The sequence below is a fragment of the Macaca fascicularis genome, chromosome 20, assembly GCF_037993035.2.
Source record: "Macaca fascicularis isolate 582-1 chromosome 20, T2T-MFA8v1.1".
NCBI classification, from domain to species: domain Eukaryota; kingdom Metazoa; phylum Chordata; class Mammalia; order Primates; family Cercopithecidae; genus Macaca; species Macaca fascicularis.
Window position 1 is genome coordinate 26,467,239 of NC_088394.1, and position 21,585 is coordinate 26,488,823.

General features: G+C 46.5%; 1 protein-coding gene and 1 pseudogene across 2 annotated transcripts in view; one reads left to right on the plus strand and one right to left on the minus strand.

The window, feature by feature from the left end:
- Nucleotides 1–8,514: 8,514 nt before the first annotated feature.
- On the minus strand, nucleotides 8,515–15,338 carry LOC107128315 (uncharacterized; annotated as a pseudogene).
- IL21R (interleukin 21 receptor) overlaps nucleotides 15,178–21,585 on the plus strand; it is a 48,524-nt gene continuing 42,116 nt past the window's right edge. For both annotated transcript variants that reach the window (XM_074026826.1, XM_005591521.5), the window contains exon 1: nucleotides 15,178–15,624. The gene's annotated coding sequence lies outside the window, so the exon portion shown is untranslated. The remainder of the gene's footprint in view (nucleotides 15,625–21,585) is intronic.

Consider the following 21,585-nt stretch of genomic DNA (forward strand, 5'->3'; position numbering starts at 1 on the left):
AGGCTACAAATTTCCCTCTAAGTATTTTTTTAGCTGCAACCCACATGTTTGCATGTGGTTTTTTTTTAAAACCATTCCGTTCAAATATTTTCTAATTTTCCACTGCAATTTTTCTCATTGACTCTTGGGTGATTTAGAAATGTGTTTCTTGGTTTCCTGTCCACATTTGTGGACTGCTTTGAAATGCACTGTCCTATCTTTTCAAGGCCAGAACAAGTGACCCCTCCTCCATGCAGCCTTCCCTGACACTCCCTCCACACCATGGCCGGTATCATCAGGGGTCACTCGCATCTGCTGTCATTGCACTTTGTACCCACCACCATTCTAGCACTTTGAGGTCACACAGTAATGTATCTGTCAAGATTCTTTCAGTTTCAAGTGAAAGAAACTTACTTAATCCAAACTGGTTGAAGCCAACAGGGAACTTATTGTCCTATTTAACTAAAGTGTCTTGACTTTCAGGCATAGCTGGATCAAGGGATCCTGATTCCTGATGGCCCAGTTCATCTCTTGAGTCATTTCTTCCAGGGCGACCCCATCCTGAGGCAGGTTCTCCTGTTGTGGCCACAGAGACACACAGCAGCTACAGGGAACACGTGAACACACTCTCCTGGCTTCAAGTGCAGAGTCTTTGCCCCGATCAATCCCTCTAGAGTCTCATGGGATCTCTTAGACTCTGACTGGATCCATTAATGTGGCTAAGGGAATATAGTGGATTTGTTTAGGCTAGGGTCATGCTCTCCCCCAGGGAAAGGAACTGAGAATGGATTACTGTAGATGTGATGGCTGGAGCTCAAGCAGCCATTTGGAACTAAAGGGGGCATTTGGGGGCATGATATCTCAGAAAATATTGGGATACAGTGACCAGGAGAAGAGTAAATCAGGACTAGAAAACAAAACAAAACAAAAACAAAAACAAAGACAATATGCTACTGCTGTTAATAATAATCATACTAGTCTGGTAGCAGCAACAACTGTAAGTATCTCTTTTTTTTTTTTTTTTTGACGGAGTTTTGCTCTTGTCGCCCAGGCTGGAGTGCAGTGGTGCGATTTCAGATCACTGCAACCTCCACCTCTGGGGTTCAAGCAATTCTCCTGCCTCAGCCTCCTGAGTAACTGATTACAGGCGCCCGCCACCACGCCCGGCTAATTTTTGTAGTTTTAGTAGAGATGGGGTTTCACCATGTTGGCCAGGATGGTCTTGAACTCCTGACCTTAGATGATCTGCCTGCCTCGACCTCCCAAAGTGCTGGAATTACAGGCATAAGCCACCATGCCTGGCAGTACCTCTTATACTTAGTACATGCCACTAACCCAAGTGCTTTACTTTTAGACCTGTGTATCAGCCTTTCCGTTGAATTTAAAACCTTTGACAGTGAAAAGAAGATCTGTTTTGTTAACTGTGAAAATTTTGGAGGTGGCAGGGGAAGGAGGAGATGGGCAATTCCTCCTCTACTCTAAGACTCTAATCAGCTCAACCCACCGCAGCTCCACCCCTGACCTTGGAGGCTGGGGCTCAGCCCCAGGCTCCCCTAAGAGAAAGCTTGCAGAGGTACCCAATCAGCTCAGTGGTTGCTGTAACCCTCTGTCTTAGCTGCTCAGGATGCTATAACAAAATGGCCAGGTGGTTTGTGCAACAGACATTTATTTCTCACAGTTCTGGAGGCTGGAAAGTCCATAATCAACAAGTTGGTCCAGGAATAACATTAGGGATCAGAATGCTAGGGAAATTCCTTTGTCTATTTGTGCCTGTTTCTGGTAGGCACACTTTCGGTGCGCCACCTGAATTCTCTGTGCAGCATCTGGAAGACTTTGGTAAACTCCCAGCTCCCCAGCTCTGCAGTCAGAAAGGAAAGCCAGCTGATTCCATGCCTGATGAAGGCTTTCTTCCTGGCTGGCAGACAGCCGCCTTCTTGCTGTGAGGGAGATTGAGGGCAAACTCCCTGGTGTCTCTTCTTATAAGGGCACTAACATTATTAGATCAGGACCCCACCCTTCTGAGCTCATTTCACCTTAATTACTTCCTTAGAGGCCTCATCTCCAAAGACAGCCACATTATAGGTTAAGGCTTCAGGATATGAATTTGGCAGGGGTTGAGAGTGGCACATTCAGTCCGTAATTTTCTCCTTCCAGGGTAAGCCCTCCTACATCTTTCTAAGAATCAGAGACAGACAGACACTCAGCATGAAAGGAGACTTCCTTGCCCTTGATCCAACCACACACTCAGTTAATCCAACCATACCCCCGCAGCGAGGAGTTGCTTACATACCACCAGGGACATTGGAGCTGTCCTCTCGAATTCATCACCTCTGACTGTGCTGGTCTGGACTTGCTCATGAGCCCCATGCTGAGTCTTCTCTTTCCAAATACTTCTGTCTCATGTTTTTTTTACTGTCTCCACACCAGCTGCTCTACCTTCTCAGTTGCCTCTTCTGAATATACATCAATTTGCCAATGTTCTTTAAAAACGAAGGCCCAGAACTGGACGTAGACTGTAGGTGTGGCCAGTGCAGTGAGACTAGCCTCCCTTGTTCTGGACACCATACCTCTATTAATGCAACCCTAGGGTGCTTCAGGTTCCCCTTGGCTGTGACACACTCTTGACTTTGGGGAAATCTCGCAAGCATTTTCCATGTGACATGTTGGTTCCGTGGTTCTCATCTTCATATACATGTAATTGAACATCTGGCTTGAAGTAAAGGACATTACATGCTTCGGGGGGACCATGGCTCACATCTCTATAGATTTTTTATGCCTTCTCTTCTTTTCACCCTTTTCCTACCACACTGACGTTTTGTGACCTCTTTTTTTTCTCTTCAAAAAGGAAATAGCTTTGTTATTTTTCCCAGATTCCAGAAGTAAGATATCATTTTAAAAATCAGATAATACAGAATAATATAAAAAATTAAAAATAAAATTTCCCACCACCCAGAAATGGGCCTATTAACCTCTGGGGCTAGACTGCCCAGGTTCAAATGTTGACCCCACCACTTACCGGCTATGTGCCCGTGGACCAGTTGCTCAGTCTCCTGCACCTGTTTTCTTATGTCTAAAATGGGGATATTAAAAGGTGACTTGGGGCTGGGCACAGTAGCTCCCGCCTGTAATCCCAATACTTTAGGAGGCTGAGGCAGGAAGACCACTTAAGCCCAGGAGTTTGAGACCAGCCCTGGCAATATAACAAGACTTCATCCCTACAAAAAGATTTTTAAAACTTAACCAGGCATGGTGGTGCACACCTGTGGTCCCAGCTACTCGGGAGAGTAAAGAGGGAGAATGGCTTGAGTTTGGGAGGTTGAAGCTGCAGGGATCACACCATGATCACACCACTGCACTCCAGCTTGGGCGACAGAGTGAGACCCTGTCTCAAAAATCCAAAATTAAAATAAAAGGTGGTTTTGATAGCTTAGTGCAGAGGGCAAGTCCCTTACACTGTAAACAATTTTGTATTATTGTTATTAATAATTGTGTTGGTTACAGTTCTGTTTCTTTGGAGAACACTGACTAATACAGATACATCTGTTTTAGTCAGCTCTGGCTGCCATAGCAAAATATCATAGACTGTGTGGCTTCGGTAACAGTTTATTTTCCCACACTTCTGGAGGCTGGTAGTCTAAGATCAAGGTGGTTGATGGTTGTTTCTGAACAACCTTTCTAGCTTGCAGACAGCCACCTTCTTGCTATGTCCTCACATGGCGTAGCTACAGAGTACTCTGTTTCACAGATGTTTTCTAAATTCATCCAACCCTCTCTTCACGATTCATTTCAACCTAGTCAGTACTTTATACACAGAGCATACCTGGTTTTACCTAGCATAATGTGCTTCACCCGTTTGGGTACACAGATAACCCCCTTCCTCTTTTTGATAGTCACTCAAGCCCTTTGTATGGTTAGAAGTTCCAACTTCTAATAGAGACCAACCACAGTGGCTTAAACACGTAAGAGCTAATTCCTTTGTGGAATGAGAAGTCTAGAGACAAGTGATGACTGACATTTGTTCATGACCCATGATATCAGGGTCAAGTTCTCTGTGATTCTCCTGTTCTTTTTCTTTAGTTCCAAATGGCTGCTTGAGCTCCAGTCGTCACATCTACACTTTAGGCAGGGGGAAGGGGAAGAGCGGAAGGGCCACAGGGTGCTTCCAGAAGGTCCACGTGAACACTCCCACCACTAGCTGCAAGGGAAGCTGGAAAGTGGTCTATTAGCCTGGTCTGTTGCCATCCAGAATTACACTATGGCTCTGATATGAGAAAGAAGGATAAGATGGAAGCTGGAACATAATTAATTGTCCCTATCATGGCCTCTGTAGCAGATGTTGAAGCCTTCCCTTAACTTCTCAACTTTATACACCAAAGTATTTTTGCTGTGTTTGCAACTCCCTGCTTGAGGGTTCATTTTTGGCAGCAGGTGCACACAATCGGCAAGCTGGAAATGTCAAAGAGTCATGGCCACGGAAGCAGCCCTCATCTAACAACAAATGAAGTCCTGGAAAAGAAATATCCCAGATTTCTTGTTTCTCCTTTGGGACGAGTTGGAGACATGTTCTATGTTGACTCCCAGAGGTACTCAGTGGGATTCAGCTCCAGTTGCCAACAGCAGTAACTTTCTCCTTAAAGCACCTTCTGCTCGCTTCCTCCCTTTCCCTGCCTCACTTCTCCATTCTCCTATAAGTGTTTACTAGGATTATTTCCCAAATCTATGACTTATCTTTAAATCCTTGTCTTAGAATTTGCTTCTTGGGGAACCCAACCAAGACACAACTCATGTACCAAACAGCAATTGATGTGATCAGTGACTAGGGCAGTCTGATCAGCCCATTAGAGATCCTAATTTTAGAAAGAAATTTACAAAATTCTTAGTCTTATCATCTGCTTAAATGATACCCCTATTAGTCCAGAGCCTAATACAAACCAAGATGAGCCTTTAAGGCAGGATAAACATATTCTGTCTGTGTTACTCATAACTGAGGGCACTATTTATTAGTTTTTTCTTTATATTCAGCCATTGCTCTTAAAAGAAACCTGCTGTCTCAGGGTAACTGAGAGAAAAGGGGGTTCCCGGTTTCAGCCACATGTCGCACACAATCCAGCCCTCTAGACGTCTCCTTCCTTTGTGGTTTGCTCCCCATGAAACATCCCCTGTCCCTTCTTGGCTGTGGCCCTCAGCAGACCATCTGGTCCATTAGAGGAACCCCACAATGTTGGACCTCAAAAAGGAATGCATCAGATAATACCACTGAACTTACACTTAAAATTGGATAAGACGGTACATTGTATTAGTCTGTTTTCACGCTGCTGATAAGGACATACCCAAGACTGGGTAATTTATAAAGAAAAAGAGGTTGAATGGACTCACAGTTTCATGTGGCTGGGGAGGTCTCAGAAGGCGAAGGGTACGTCTTACATGGCGGCAGACAGGAGACAATGAGAGCCCGTGAAAGGGGTTTCTCTTTATAAAACCATCAGATCTCATGAGACTTATTCACTACCACAAGAATAGTATAGGAAAAACCACCGCCATGATTCAATTATCTCCCACCGGGTCCCTCCCACAACATGTGGGAACTGTGGGAGCTACAATCCAAGATGAGGCTTGGGTGGGGACACAGCCAAACCATATCGTACATGTCATGTGATGTGTATTTATTACAATAAAAATTAATTCAAAAAAATGAATGGATGAGGAAGGAGTTGTCTGAGAAGAATTTTCAAGGATCTAAATAAATGGAGAGAGTGCCTATATCCAGGATTGAAAGTCTCCAAGTTTTTGAGGTGGCAGATTTCCTCAAATGGATCTACTGATTCAAGACAATCCTTGCCAAAATCCCAGTAGGAGTTTTTGCAGAAATTAGCAAGCTGAAACTTATATGGAATTTAATATTTATAATGGAAATGCGAAGGACTCAGAATGGCCAAAACAATTCTGAAAAAGCAGAACAAATTTGGAAGACTCCTACTTCCTGATTTCAAAACTTACTGCAAAGCTACGGTAATCAAGGCAGTGTGGTGCTAGTAAATGGATAGACATATAAAGCAATGGATCAGAATATAGGGTCCAGAAATTAACCCATATATGTATAGTCAATTATCAAAATAGGTGCCAGGGCATTTCAATGGGGAAAGGACAATCTTTTCGAAATATTGTGCTGAAACATTTAGATATTTATATGAAAAGAGATAAATTTAGATCATGACCTCACATCACTCACAAAATTAACTCAAAATCATAATTTTAAAAAGGTAAGGCCAGGCTCGGTGGCTCACTTTGGGAGGTTGAGGCGGGTGGATCACTTGAGCCCAGGAGTTCAAGACCAGCCTGAGCAACATGGAGAAACCCCATCTCTACCAAAAATACAAAAATTAGTTGGGCATGTGGTGTGCACCTGTAGTCCCAGCTACTCAGGAGGCTGAGGCAGGAGAATAGCTTGAACCCGGAAGGTGGAGGTTGCAGTGACCTGAGATTGCAGTGAGCCACTAGACTCCAGTCTGGGCGACAGAGCAAAACCTTGCCTCAGAAAAGAAATAAATAATAAAAAATAAAAATGCAAGACTAAAACAATTAAACTTTTAGAAGAAAACATGAGAGGAGATTTTTGCTACCTTGGTTTAGGTGAAGATTTCTTGGATATGGCACCAAAAGTCCAATCCACAAAAGAAAAAAATTGATAAATTTGGTTTCAATAAAATTTAAAAGGGTTATGCTTCAAAAAAAAAAAAAAAAAAACCACCATTAAGTACATTATTAAAAAATGGCAGAGTAAGGAACTCCAAGGATCGATTCCTCCACTAAAGCAAACATTAAGCTGGAAGAAACTGTCAGAAGAAAGTCTTTTGGAACTCTGAAATGTAATCAAAACCTTTTAGCAACCAGAAGAGGCTGCTAATCCTTGGTAAGAAAATATTGTAGCATTTTTACTTACTTGCCTACCGTCTCACATTCATTAGCTCAGTCATGGCTGTGAGTACAGTAGCCTGCATTCTTGGCATGGCTTGGTGGTACCAGAAAGAACAAGACAAGCCTTGGTCTCAAAGAATTGTGTTTCTACATTTTGATCTGTCTGGCCTCTCCCTAAAGGATCCACTCAGGTGCTTGCCTTTGTTTTGCCCTCCCCCTTCCCTTGAACTCTAGGCTGGAGCAGCTTCCCAGGCAATGTCTGTTGAAAAACTTTAAAGACACAAACTACCCATGTGGGGCAAGGGATGACAGACAAAGAAGCAGAGACCAAAAAGCTGGAGAAGAAAACGACTAAGGAGGAATACATAGGGGGGAATAAGGGCTTTGAAAAGCTTCCGTGTATACCAGGGAATCTAGAATATAACACATACGCACAGGGCTGAAGTCATGCACAGAAATGATATGAGATGACCCTAGGCTTGCACCTCTGGCTAATTAGGCTCTGCACAAGCACAGGTGAAGGCTAAGACAGAGTTGTAGTCTGCTTGGTTAAGTGTTAAAGGAGTATCCCAGCTCAGAGCCAATTTACAAAGACTGGTGGAATATCTTTTATTTTGTTTTTCCTTTTGGCTGCAGGTATTTAAGGAAACCTCTTACAGATCACTGACTAACTGCTGAGATAACAGAATGGAGACTTCAGTGAACATACACAACAAAGGATAGAGTCTTTGCAAAAATAGTTTGGAAAAGTCACTAAATAAATGAATGGCTGAAGCTCACAGCAAACGACAAAAGCAAGCCTTGTGGACAGGGGAAGGGAGAATGTGATTTCTAGAAGTACCGCATTGTAACATTCAAAGTGCCAAGTTTCCAACAAAAACCTATAAGGTATACAAAGGAACAGGAAGACCCAGCCCATTCACAGGGGGGAAAAATGGATAGAAAATGTCCCTAAAGAAGTCCAAACATTAGAGCTGCTAGACAAAGACACTGAATAAATTGTCTTAAATATGCTCAAAGAGCTAAAGGAAACCATAAGGGAAGAACTAACGTAAACCAGAACTACGTGTGAACAAGTAGAGAATATCAATAAGAGCTAGACATTATTTAAAATAACCAAATAGAAATTTCAGACCCGAAAAATATAATAGCCAAAATGAAAAATTTATTAGAGGGCTTCAACACCAGATTTGAGTAGGCAGAAGAAAGAATCAATAAACTTGAAGCTAGGTAGATTGAAATCATCTAGTCTGAGGTGCATAAAGTAAAAAGGAAGGAAAATAAACAGAGCCTGAGAGAACTGTGAGACACCATTAAGTGTATAAACATATGCATTATGTGAATCCCAGAAGGAGAAGAAAGAAAGGACCAGAAAGAATATTTGAATAAAGGTCAAACATTTCCAAAATTTGATGAAAGATATGAATATATACATCCAAGAAGCTCAGTGAACTCCGACTAGGATAAAACCAAAGAAATCTACACCAGGACATTATAATCAAACCATTGAAAGACAAAGACAAATCGAGAATCTGGAGACTAGCAAGAGAGAAGTAACTTGTCACATACAAGGGGCCCTCAACAAGATTAATGACCAAAGTCTCATCAGAAGCCCCAAGGCCAGAAGACAGAAGGATGATACATATATATTTTTCATAATTGAGATTTTATTGCTTGAAGATCAGTACCGACATTTCAATTTGTATACAATTCTTAATGTATGTAATGCAATTCTAAAAAGCCATGTATTGTAATTCTTTTTTAAAGTTATTCCAGTGACTTCCCAGCTTAAAATTTGGAAGCAAATTTTCTTTAAGAGGCTATCAAGTACCAGTATCTTCACATGTTGGTCAGCTGTTACATGTGGCCCACCAGTTCGCAACTGGATGGCATGTATACTACACATTCAAATTTGTAATCTTTCACAGCACAGTAACAAAGTTACTAGGAAAACAGGACTACCACAACCAAAGATGTTACAGAGTGCACACAATTCTGACAGGGAGCGCCATGATCAAATAGTGGTTTTCTTTAGGAAACAATTCTACTAAAAAACAACATGGGAATAGAAGTAATTTAAAATGTTCAAGACATTCAATGCAGGACTGACTCCATATTGCCATTTAATATGCTTTGTATTCTAGGATATAAAAACTAACCCCCCCATCTATGGAATATTAAGCTGACACCCGAGACAGCCAAAGTCTCCCATAATTCAATATCCCACACTATTTTCTGGTTGTACCAAAAGATAAACAACCAGCAAATGATTTCACCTCTTAAAAAAAGGCATTTACACTTAAAAAATGGGATGAGGTGGGATTCCCTCCTTCTTAAAAATGTTTCTAGAGCTACTAAAAAACTTCCATTTACAAAATAGTTGATAAAAATATTGCTCTGAATTGTACAAGAAGGGAGACAGGGACCACTGGTAAGACATGGTATATGGTATTAATCAGACTTGGCTTCTTTCTCTCCTGCTTCATCAGAGGCTGGACGCTCCTCAGTTTTCGTTTCCCTGTTTTCTGCAGGTAAATCTTTAGTTTCTTGGTTAGCCACTTGGGCCTGTTTCCCTTTGCTCCCCTTTTCCCTTTTGTTTGCACTTTTTTGTCTGAAGATTTATCCTTCGCTGCTGCCTTTTTCGGCTTCGCTTCCACTTTTGCAGGAAGTTTAGCTGACAACCGCGCCCATCTCCTCTTGGGCTCTTTCTTGGCGGCCCCTTGGGCCGGGGGGCGGTGGGGGGAAGGCGCCTGCGGGGTGCCTGCGGACCGTGGCGCGCAGAGAGCCTTTGCGAAACAGGGCTGCCTGGCCGCTGCCACTCCTCCCGCCGCCCGAGCTATGATATATTTAAAGTGCTGAAGGAAAAAATCCTGCCAACTGAGAATTCTTTATCTGGCACAACTATCTTTCCAAAATGATTAAGAAATTAAAACATTCAAAGATTGAAAAAAAGGTGAAGTAGTTCATCACCAGCAGGCTTTCCCTATGAAAAACACTAAAGAGAGTCTTTCAGGCTGAGCTGCAAGGACACTAGACAGTAAATCAAAGCCATATGAATAAATACAGAACACCAGTAAAGGTAAATATAAAAACTAGTATAATTGTATTTTTGGCTTATGACTCCTCTGTTTCCTATACTATTTAAAAGATACATACATAAAAATAATTATAAATCTATGCTAATGAGCACATGCCACATAAAGATGTAGTTTGTGACAATGACAACAAAAGAGGGGCAGGGATAGAAGTAGAATAGAGTAGAGGGAGCTGTATAGGAATAGAGTTTTTATATTGCTATTTAAACCAAGTTGTTATTGATTCAGACTATATTGTTATAAATTTCCTGTTAAGTGTAAACCTCGGCCGGGCGCGGTGGCTCAAGCCTGTAATCCCAGCACTTTGAGAGGCCGAGACGGGTGGATCACAAGGTCAGGAGATCGAGACCATCCTGGCTAACACGGTGAAACCTCGTCTCTACTAAAAAATACAAAAAATTAGCCGGGCGAGGTGGCGGGCGCCTGTGGTCCCAGCTACTCAGGAGGCTGAGGCAGGAGAATGGTGTGAACCCGGGAGGCGGAGCTTGCAGTGAGCTGAGATCGTGCCACTGCACTCCAGCCTGGGTGACAGAGTGAGACTCCATCTCAAAAAAAAAAAAAAATAAAAAAAATAAACAGCAAATGACAAGCAATCAAATTTAAAAATTGGCAAGGGGCTGGGCGCAGTGGCTTACACCTGTAATCCCAGCACTTTGGGGGACTGAGGCGGGCGGATCACCTGAGGTTAGGGGTTTGAGACCAGCCTGGCCAACATGGTGAAAACCCGTCTCTACTAAAAACACAAAAATTAGATAGACATGGTGGCACACATCTGTAAACGCAGCTACTTGGGAGGCCGAGGCACAAGAATCACTTGAACCCAAAAGGTAGAGGTTTCAGTGAGCCAAGATCACACCACCGCGCTCCAGTGTGGGAGACAGAGCAAGACTCTGTCTAAAACTAATAATAAAATAAATAAAATTTGGCAAAGGACTTGAACAGACATTACTCCAAACAAGATATACAAATGACTACCAAGCACACGAAAAGATGCTTACCATCATTAGCCATTAGGGAAATGCAAATCAAAACCACAATGAGATACCACTTTGCATCCGCTAGGATGGCTATAAGAAAAACCAGTAGAAAACACATGTTGTCCAGGACGTAGAGAAATGGGGACCTTCAGACATTGCTGGTGGGAATATAATACAGGGCAGCTGCCGTGAAAAACAGTTTGTCAGTTTCTTAATAAGTTAAACTTAGAATTACCTTGTAACCCAGCAAGTCTCCTCCTGGGTATATATCCAAAAGATTTGAAAATGCATGTGTACACAAAGACTCGCATGCAAGTGTTCATCGCATGCTTGTTTGTAATAAAGGAAAAAGTGGACATACTCCAAATGTCCATCATCTCATGAAAGGATAAATTGTGTGGCATATCTATGCAACATAATATTCTTCAGCAATAAAAATGATTATTTATTTATTTATTTATTTATTTATTTATTGAGATGGAGTCTCGCTCTGTCTCCCAGGTTGGAGTGCAGTGGCACCATCTCTGCTCACTGCAACCTCCACTTCCCGGGTTCAAGCAATTCTCCTGCCTCAGCCTCCCAAGCAGCGGGGACTACAGGCGTGTGCAAACACACCAGGCTAATTATTGTACTTTTAGCAGAGGTGGGGTTTTACCATGTTGTCCAAGCTGGTCTCGAACTCCTGATCTCAAGTGATCCTCCCACCTTGGCCTCCCAAAGTGTTGTGATTATAGGTATGAGCCACCGTGCCTGGCCTAAAAATGGAGTTTTAGATACGTGATGCCTCAAACACGCAAGGCTGAATGAAAGAAACTAAACACAAAAGACAACATATTGATATGAGATGCCCAGGAAAAAAAAAAAAAAAAGCAAAATCAGTAAAGACATAAAGTAGATGAGTGGCTCTGGGAGTGGGAATGGAGATTGACTACAAGCAGGCACAAGGAATCTTTCAGGGGTGATGGGATTGTTTTAAAATTGGATCGTGGTTATAATTGCACAATTCGATAAATTCACTAAAAGTCATTGAACTGTACACTTACAGTGGCTTGATATTATGTTATGTAAAGCACAGCTAAATAAAGCTCTTAAAATAAAAATATAAAAGAGGAAATGGGTTGAGGGAGGGGGTGTGTCAATTTTTTTTTCCCAGGAGGCCCCCTGGCTGAAATGCAAATGTGACCACTTCCTCCCCACTGACCAGCTATGAGTACTGAGGCATGGTTGGAGGGCCACTGAGATCCTATAGCACCCTCCTTCCAAGGATATAGGGGCCATACTTATGAGACATTTACAGACCCAGAGGAACCCCTCAAGGTACCACATGCCTATTTCTGAGAGGACTCATGTTTACCCCAATGGACATGGGCCTGGCAGCTCCAAATGCATCTACTTTTTAAGCACCAAGGGACTGTGACCCCTGCTGATCCCACCCACTCCCGAACTCCTGGTCTGAATTGAAAATGTAAACTGGATTAAGTCACTCCTAAGATGAAACCCTCCAATGATGACTTTCCATCTCCTTTGGAACAGTCTACCTTCCTCACCCGAAACTGTGAAGTCCCATGTGGCGTAGATGTGTGATTTCCATGCCTTCACCTTCTACTATTCCTCCATTTGCTCCCTGTATTCCGCCATGCTGTTCTCAAGTTCCTGGAGCCAGCCACATTCTTTCCTACCTCAGTGCCTTTGCACTTGCAGATCCTTCTGCTGATAATGTTCTTCCCATGGCTGGTCCCTTCTTAGCACCTAGTGTACCCCCAAATGTCACAACCTTGATCTCTCATTGGTTTTCTATGACATTTAGTACAGTTTACATTGAGTTTGTCTGTTGCTTCTTTTTGTCTACCTCTCCCTACTAGTGTATAGGCTCCATGGGGGCTGTCACCATGTGTATATTTCTGTGGGCTATCCCCAGGACATAGCAAGCTGTGTGACCTTGGACAAGTCACTTAACCTCTCTGAGCCTGCTCAATAAATATTAAGGGGAGGAAGCAAGGAATGGCTGGGTGGGTGGGTGCAGAGAAGAATGAATGGGTGGATAGGTAGGTGGGTGGGTAGAAAGAAGGTAGATAAAAGAAGGAAGGCAGGCAGGAGGGAGGGAGGAAAAACTGAATATCCTTGTTTTAATACACACTCCAGAGCAGTGCAGTGAGTTAACAAGAGTACGGGTTCTGGAGCCCAAATGACTGAGTTCAAATCCCAACTCTGCCACTCACCAGCTGTGTGACCTTGGACAAGTCACTTAACCTCTCTGAGCCTCAGTTTCCTCACCTGTAAAAGAGGGACAATGATGATGATGATGATAACTATCTTCTAGACTCATTCTTTTTCATTTTGGGGATTTTATTTTTGGAGACAGAGTCTTGCTCTGCTGCCCAGGCTGGAGTGCAGCACTGCAGTCATAGCTCACTGCAGCCTTCAACTCCTTGGCTCAAGTAGTCCTCCCACCTCAGTCTCCAGAGTAGCTGGGACTACAGGCATGCACCACCATGACTGTCTAATTTTTAAATTTTTTTGTAGAGACAGTGTCTTGCTATATTGCCCAGACTGGTCTGAACTCCTAGCCTCAAGCGATCCTCCCACCTCAGCCTCCTAAAATGCTGGAATGATAGGTGTGCAGCACTGCACACAGCCTTCTCGAGTATTTCTGAGGTTTAAATGAGAGGGTACATCTTTAAAGTTCTTAAAACCCTGACACACAGTGAGCTTTCAGCAAATATTAGCTCTTTTTACTGTCTCTTCTCCTGATCTTTCAACCACCACAAATTTCAGTGCATGTTATCAGAGAATTCACCCTGAAGATCAAGAGAAAGAAAAACAAAAGCTGGCGTCTTCCCAAGATTCGTTCTCCAGAGAACGCGAAACATTTCGGTAGCTAGGAAGAGAAGCTTTACAGGGCCAGGATCCTTCGAATCAACCACAGGGGAATTTGTACCAACTTCCTCAAAAATAGCTAGGAAAAGAAAGAAAGAAAGAAAGAATAGCAAGACGCTTTCTCTTTTTTCTCTGGAGCGGTCATGAAGGTCAGCAGCAAGTTGATTCCCAAAAACGAGTCAGCTGGGAGAGCTACCAAGTGCATCTGAGCTGACTTTGTTAGCAAAACAACACAAAATCGCCTCCTCTAACTGTGGTGCATTTCATCCTGGTACAGTCCTATTTTCACAGCCTGCTATAAGCTTAGGAATCAAATACACCCAGGTTCAAATCCCAGCTCTAATTCTTGGCTTTTGTGACGTTTCACTCCTCTGGGCCTCAGTCTCTCCATCTGTAAAATGGGACTAATCTTGTCTGCCTTACACTTTGTGGGATAAAGTAAGATCATGGAGGCACCCAAGTAATTCGAGGTGGTGGTGTTGGCAGTGGTGGTGGTAGCAATTCTCTTGCTCTCCTTCTTTTGAGATTGCTAGGGATTGAGTTTGTTACATTTTCTCCCCTGGCTTCTTAAATGTCTTCCAGGAACATCTGACTCTTTCATGGGCCTCTGGCATGTGAGCAAGATGAAAACTCTCTTGAGAATTTCTTTTCTCGGTTTTTTCCTGAGCTCCCATGTGTTGATGTCTGCCCTCTTCCTCATAGCTAGGTGCCCCCATTTGACAGATGGGCAAAGTGAGGCATTCAGAGAGGTGATGTGACACGCCCAAGGGGTCCTGCTCCCTGGAGCTCTGCAGCAGGAGGCTGGATCCAAAGGAAATGGAGGCAGAGAGTCATGGGGGTCAAGCCAGAGCAGAGGGTCCCAAGCTCAGACCCTACTAGGCAGGTAAGGCTCAGGAATGAGAAACAGGCTGGTTTGCAAAGTCTGAGAAAGGGGCTTCCATGGGACCTTGGGCAAGGTTCTGGTGCTTCTCTCTGTGCTGAGGGATTGGATTCAGCGACTGAGGACTCCGGGTCCACGGGTCAAACTGTGCCGCCTCTTCACACCTCTGGCCTCAGTTTCCACATCTGTGCAATGTGGTGGCTCCAGGAAGCACTGCTTGCCTCATGGGTTGTGACTGAGAGGCCTGTAGGGATGATGTCACAGGTTCCCAAGAGGGACGTGTCACCCCGATGGCCCCAAATGTCTTCCTTGCAGGTGACCTTTGGTGACAGTGGGTGCCTGCAGTGGGGCTGGGCCCCCTCCCACCTCTTTCTCACTCCCTCCCAGGAGGAGCCCAGCTGCGGGTGGGCGGGGCTGGCGGGGAGCGGCTCACCACATCCTCCTCTTCCTCCCCACTCTGCACATGTGGCTGGGTGGCAGCCAGTGGCCTCGGACAGACCCACTGGCGTCTCTCTGCTGAATGACCATAACCTTGGCATCTGGTCCTCTGCCTGCCTCTCCCTGAGTGTGGCTGACAGCCACGCAGCTGTGTCTGCCTGTCTGCGGCCCGTGCATCCCTGCTGCCGCCGCCTGGTACCTGCCTTGCCGTCTCCTTCCTCTGTCTGCTGCTCTGTGGGACACCTGTCTGGAGGCCCAGCTGCCCGTCATTGGAGTGACAGGTCTTCTGACAGCCTGATTGGTGACTCGGGCTGGGTGTGGATTCTCACCCCAGGCCTCTGCCTACTTTCTCAGACCCTCATCTGTCACCCCCACGCTGAACCCAGCTGCCACCCCCAGAAGCCCATCAGATTGCCCCCCCACAACACGGAATGGATTTCTGAGAAAGAAGCCGAAACAGAAGGTAACTCCAGCCCTGGTTCTCCGCTGGGACCAGGGTGCCTTCTCTGCCCAGGAGGGACTGTTCCCTGCCTGCTGCATCTAGTGTCATGGTGGGAGGCCTCGGAGAACTGTGCCCAAGTCACAATTGGGGACACTGAGGCAAAGAAAGTTCATGCAGTGAGACTGGGCAGAATTGAGGCTGGGGTCTCTTGTTCAGCACAGCTTAGGGGCCCGGCAGCAGGGATGTGGCTGAGATGACCCTCTGTCTTGAAAACTAGCCTCCAAAAGGTAGCGGGTTGGGGAGGGAAAGCCAGTTTCAAGCCAAACATAATGTGTCAGTCACCTGATTCTGGGCGGCTGGGCCGGGTGGCGATGGGCATGGGTGCAGAGCCTGATGGGACCCATTCTGTGTCAATTTCTGTCTTACCACCTTGATTCCACCCAGTCATTCAAAACAAGGGCTGGTGTGCCCATTTCACAGATGAGGAAATGAGGCCGCAAGAGGTAGAATGATTTTCCCTCGGTGACTCAACCGGGACGTAGCGGGTCGGGCAGTCAAGCCAGGTGATCCCATGAGCTGTCGCTGCATCTTTCTCATGAGGCACGGGGAACGGGTCGGATGGTAAGAGGCCAACCCAGTTCCCTGTGCATGTGGAGGAGAGGGGAGTTGAAGGATGGGAAAGGAGGAAACATTCCTGGTGGAGGAGCCCTGGGGAGCGGGAACTTAGGACTTGCCACAGGAATGACGTCTCTGCTCAGTGGAGGCAGAAGATCAGGTGCGGGGCATTCACAGCCGGGAGGCTGCTGTGAGGAGGACATCTGTGATTCCCTGGGGGGACAGTGGGGCTTTCAGAAGCACATGGTGGAGTCGGGGAAAACCTGCCAGGTCAAAACCCGGCCACGCGCCTTCCTCACTCGGTGAACTTGGGCAAGTCTCTCTGCTTCTAGCCTCGAGAAGCCATGGTTTTCTCATCTATGAAATGGGGACCCAGGTACCTCCATCCTTGTGGAGCTGGTTGTGGGGACCTCAGGGCAGAACAGGGTGAAAGCTGTGCTCCTAGCTGGCCCTTTTCTTTTGAGGAAGGGAGTTTGTGGCATGAGAAGCTTTGAGCCCATGAAGGGCCAGACTCCAAGAGTGACAGAGGGCGAGGGACACACTCAGGCTGCTGTGGTCCTGTCTGGCCAGCCACCTGGCTCTGGTCCCCCCGGTGCCAACTCACCATGTTGTAGGCACTTAAGAGTCTCCCATAGTCCTCAACAGGTGAAGCGGGCAGCCTCATTCAGCCCATTTCACAGATGACAAGAGTGAGGCTTAGTGGGGACAATCTTGCCCCAGGTTAACTGTGACCAGATGACATGAAGCTGGGATTGGATGCCAGTCTGTAGGACAAGGCCACTACCTGCTGGGTAGAATAACATGAAAACAAGACCTGTGGTCCTGGATAGCTTCTGAGAAGCAGCATTGGATGGGGATGGCTGAGTTTTCATTCCCACGGGGATGGGTAACCCCCGAGGAGAGACGCTGCTCACCTGCTCCCCACAGTGGGCTCAGCGATGTCCCTGTCCTGCCCGCTCCACTGTCAGGAGGGTGTCCGGATCCTCACTCAGTCCCACAGTGGAGGTAGCTAAGAGCCTTGTGATAGGAGGTGGCAGAATCCAGGACCAGGAGAGGCAGGGAGAGCAAGGCAAAGACAGTTCTGAGCTCAGACTGCAGGCTCCCACTGCCCAGCGATCCTGGCTTCAGGCCAGGAGAAGGAACTGGGAGGTGGGAGTTAGAGCCAGTAAGGGGTTTGTGGGCAGTAGAGTAGGGGGTGGATACTGGAGGAGGAGGCCCATTCAAGAGAAAGCCAGCCACCAGAAGCTCTGGGAGGAACCCACCTCTTTGTAGCATCAGGACCACCGGGGTGCCTGATAAATAAATGAATGAAAGGAACGGGGTATCCATTCCTTCCACAACCAGAAAGGGAAGCTAGCGCCTTTAGCATCCTCACAGGCAGGCACAGGGGCCTTCTCCGCACAATTAGGAAGGGGTGCCCGCAGTTAGATTGGGGCACTGGACCTGGCTTCCCAGCACACCACCCCTTGTGACTTTGAGCTGCCCAGACCTGGTTCAAGTCCCAGCTCCACCACTTAGTACCTGTGTGACCTTGAGGAAGCCACTTAACCTCTCTGCAGCTCAGTTGCTGTATCTGTAAAAGTGGGAATAGGAATAAGAATGCCTGTCTTAGGTCTGTGGTGAGGATTTACTCGATCTATTATTTACTGAACATCTACCATGGCCCAGGCGCCTCCCTAGGTCCTGAAGCTCTGGGGTACACAGAGAGAGCCAGTGTGATGAGGAAGGCAAAAGACCTGGGCACAGATGGCTCATGAGAAGCGGCCGCTATTATGTTTTACTTTTTAAAATTTTTTATTGTTTTGGTACAGAGTCTTGCTCTGTCGCCCAGGCTAGAGTGCAGTGGCGTGATCTCCACTTACTGCAACCTCCACCCCCCAGGTTCAAGTGATTCTCCTGCCTCATCCTCCCGAGTAGCTGGGACTACAGGCACCTGCCACCACACCTGGCTAATTTTTGTGTTTTTAGTAGAGACAGGATTTCACCATGTTGGCCAGGCTGGTCTTGAACTCCTGGGCTCAAGTGATCTGCCTGCCTCAGCCTCCCAAAGCGCTGGGATTACAGGTATGAGCCACCGTGACTGGCCTATGTTTTACTTTAAATTTTTAAGAGCTCTTTGCTTTTAGCTATGAAAATACAGATAAAAAATAAAATAGTAAATATTATTGGTCATATTGGCATTGATGAGACCTCAATAAATGAGAGCTCTTACGATGATTCCCCCTTTTACAGATGGGGAAACTGAGGCTCAGAGTGGGGTGGGGGTTTTTCTAGGGTCACTCGGGAACCTTCTAGAAGGGAGCAGTGAAGAGAGGGGAACAGATACTTCCTCCAGGAAAAGGGTCTTCTCGCCCTTGCAGCCCCTCCCTCACATGCCCTCCTTCCGTGCCCTCCAGAGCCCCCCGAACACGGGGGGGGGAGGGGGCAATGGGAGGAACTCAGTCCCACCCCGGGCTCACAGGTGCCACCGCCCCCACTCCCTGCCCTGGCCCCAGGCCACAGGGACTTTTCATGACAGCTCAAATAAGACCTCTGAGTAAACTTGGAACTTGTGAAACGACCTGAGAATATTCCCCGAGCTGGGGGGCAGGGGCCCCATGGAGGGCCCCGACTGCCCAGGACATCTGCGTCAGGAAGCCAGCCTGCTGTTCTCTGAAGCCCACAAGAAGGATCTGACCACCCCAACCCCTGCCCCGAATTGTCCCCAGGTAGGTGGGGCAGGTGCACCAGGCCGGCTCCCAGCCCAGACCCCTGCCATCCCCTACTGTGTGAACAGGACAAGACCCTGGGCCTCTCTGGGTCTCCTTTCCCTGTCTGCCAAGTGGGCTTGACTAGGACGAGGGCTTGCCAACTTTCCGCAGAATGAATCAGTAACACCAGTCCACTTTGGCCAGGGTCAGGGCAGGCTGATGGGGGCTGCTGAAAACTGAGGGGAGAGAGAGGGTGGGTGGCCAGCGCCACCCCACCTCGTGGCATAGTTCAAAGCCTCCTTTCACTGCTCTACAAGCAGCCCCTCCTGGGCTGGAGGAAATGAAGCTGGAGTGAGACCTGGCTGCAGAGGCTGAGAGGTTGCAAGGTTTGGGCAAGGCTGCAGAGGATGGCAGGGCTTGCAGGGAGATAGAGGTTGCACAGGCAGCGGGGGTGGGAAGCGGGAGGTGCCGGTGCTGGGACTGGAACCTCATGCTCCACAGCTAGGAGAGGTTGCACAGGCTGGAAGAAGTGCCAGGAGGGAAAGATTGCTGGAGCTAATACAGATTTGTTGCCTGGCTAGGAGAGAGAGAGAAGCTGAGAGGTCGCACAGCCTCAGAGGTTGCACGAGCTGGGGAGGGGAAGGCCCTTCCTCTCACCTTCATCTTCTACTGATTAAGCTGTAAGCCTAAGGTCCCCAACATGCCTGTCTTCAGATACCCATAACCCACCCCTTGCCACTGGGGAAGAAAAAAAAAAAGATGAAAAGCAACTAACACTAACCACACACCTAACACTAACCACACTAACCTGCCTCACACTCCTCATCCAGGCTAAGCCTGCTGCACCCATTCCACAGATGAGGAGAGCTGAGGCTCAGAGAAAGGTAGAGCTAGAGCCAAGTTCCCACTGTGAGTGAGTGACAGAGTCTCCTTTCTGACCCAGGGCCACTGGGCTAGTTCTTCCCCAGCCTGACAACTCACTGAGATGAGAACTCACTGTGTGACCCTGAGCAGCCCACTGTCCTTCTCTGAAAGTTCCTTGTTACTAATCTGATTACCTTAGTCATGATTATTCACACTCTGGGAGCAAAGGGTTTTGCCTGAGGTGGGTTTGGGGGGAGTTTCTGGGGACAGTGAGGAAGCTAATGAGGAAACTAGGACCTCTTAGGGGCTGCCTCAATTTTTAGCCCCATTCGTTCACTCATTCATTCATTCACTTAACATTTTTCTTCAGCTACTTATTGGGCACCTACAGGTCCCTTTCTCTGCACTAGAGATACTGTGCTGAACAAAACAGGTCAATTACTCAACCTCTGGGAGCTCATGCTTCAGTACAGAAACACGTTATAAACACACAACAGAGACATTTACAAAACTCTTCCTCACATCACACCTGCTATGAAGGAGACAAACTAGGGGATGTGGGGTATAGAATCTGTGGCGTAGACCCAGTTCAGATAGGGTGGATGGCTTCTTCGAAGAGGCAACACTGAGCTTGAATCCTGAAGATGAGAAAGGAAAGAAGCTGCGGGAAAAGCATTCTAGGCAGAGGGAATGGCATGGGCAAAGGCCCTGATGTAGGGGAAAAAGGTTGAAGCATTAAAGCTTTTATCCTCGGCCAGGTGCGGTGGCTCATGCCTGTAATCCCAGCATTTTAGGCAGGCCGAGGAGGGTGAATCACCTGAGGTCAGGAGTTTGAGACCAGCCTGACCAGCATGGTGAAACTCTGTCTCTACTAAAAATACAAAGTTAGCCAGACTTGGTAGCCCACGCCTGTAATCCCAGCTACTTGGAAGGCTGAGGCAAGAGACTCACTTGAACCTGGGAGGCGAAGGTTGCAGTGAGCCAAGATCTTGCCACTGCACTCCAGCCTGGGCAAAAGAGTGAGACTCCATCTGAAAAACAAAACAAAGCGAAAAACAACAAAACTTATCTCACCAAATACATAAGGCTCTCAATCCCCTAGGCTCCAGAAAAAGGGGTCAAAAAGGGTAAGATTTAACTTTGGAGTGTACAGTCTACATAGGTCTTAACATTGAGGATAATGTTTGTTCACAATTCATTCCCATTTCGTCACTCGTGTAGCAAATGTTTTGAGTACCCACTGTAGGTACTGGTTAGTCACTGAGGATTCAGCAGTAACAAAGAAACACACTGTCCCTGCCTAGAAGGTGCCCAGAATATAGATGAAAACACCATGAGCTATGTAGTACGTGGAGGGTGGACCCCAGAGGAAGGAGTGACTCATGCTCTTTGGAGAGGTCAAAGATTGACAGAGGAACTGCCATTTGAATGGGATTTTGAAGACTGAGTAGGAGGTTAACAGTCAGCCAAAAAGGGCAGACAGTTTCCGTGCCTAAAACAGCACATGCACAGGTGTGCAAGCCAGGTGAATGGGGCATGTTGGCGAGGCTGTCCGTGGTCTGATGAGCCTGAAGTCCGGTATGAATCCTGGGGGCTAGATCCTGAAATGCCTTGAATACCAGACAAGGAATTTGGGGTTTTTCTCTTGTGGATAACAGAGAGCCATGGAATGACATGGTTGGAGTGAGAATGGAGTTGGAGGAACCACAGCTCTACAGCTATAGCAGGAAGGTCAGAGAGGAGGACCAGCAGGAGAGCAGGTGGGCAGAAGTCCTTGAAGACCTTGGATAACTTTAGGAGTTCTTTCTTCTGT